Consider the following 1063-nt stretch of genomic DNA (forward strand, 5'->3'; position numbering starts at 1 on the left):
GTGCATGCCAATTAGAACTATTAAGCAGGGGACGATTCCTTCCGGTAAGGTTCAGCGCAGGGGTTCCGGATAAATTGTTGTTTTTATTGGTTTTGAAACGAGGACTCGTTTGCTCACGCATCTCTTTCATGGTCCGTATCAAGAATTTCCTCATTAACCAGGCACTTGTTTAACTTTCCTTTTCCCACCCACTTGGCAAACATCCCTTCCTCGTGTCTCAATACGCTATGTTCAATTCTATGTTCAAGTATGTGAGTGTAATATATTTTTAACTTTACACAATCCCATGCACTACCCGCAGTAATTCTGCATCATATTCGCCAGATATAGATACAAGAAATCCTGACTGTCTAGCGCCCTGGAACGTCTTTCCGACATGAAGGGCACGATGCAAGTCTAATTTGATGTTTTGTTTTTTGCTCTATTTGTTCTTCTTGTAATTCCTGTAAGATGTTTTGAATAATATTGCTCCTTTCTTACTGCATTTATTTTATGCTACGCTTAATTTTTTATGTGGTTTTATGTGTCTAGTTTTCAATTCACGATAACAAATTTAATCCGAGTATTACATACGCAACTCTCAAGTGAACACGTCATCTTGTTTGTTCATTCGTCTGGAACTAATCGTATTCATGGTGCAATATGTATTGTCACGTTCCCTATAAGTACAAATTTATTTCAATGTGATGGCAGTGTGTTCACTGAAGTCTCTGCCTTCGGCATCAATATGTAACAGAGAGCATGGAACATCCAACGTTGTACACAGTAATTGCTATTTACTACCCCATTCTTGCAGCATTTGGAATTCCTGGTAAGTCTATTTGGTCGCAGTATTATCTATGATCAACAGGTTACTGCATTGGGTGACAGAAGATATTTATTAAAGTGGCATATCAGGTTATTCATGTTCGTAGAGAAATATGTATGTGTCGAAAGACAGTATTTTTAATGCGCATAGGAGCAAATGTACCAGGGATTAGATGTGCATAAGTCTATGAAAGTAGCATCAGTAGTGTAAAGGGCTGTGTTAAAAGGTATACAACGATGTATAAAGATTGCACGG

The sequence above is a fragment of the Callorhinchus milii genome, unplaced genomic scaffold (genome assembly GCF_018977255.1).
Source record: "Callorhinchus milii isolate IMCB2004 unplaced genomic scaffold, IMCB_Cmil_1.0 Scaffold64, whole genome shotgun sequence".
Classification (NCBI taxonomy): Eukaryota; Metazoa; Chordata; class Chondrichthyes; order Chimaeriformes; family Callorhinchidae; genus Callorhinchus; species Callorhinchus milii.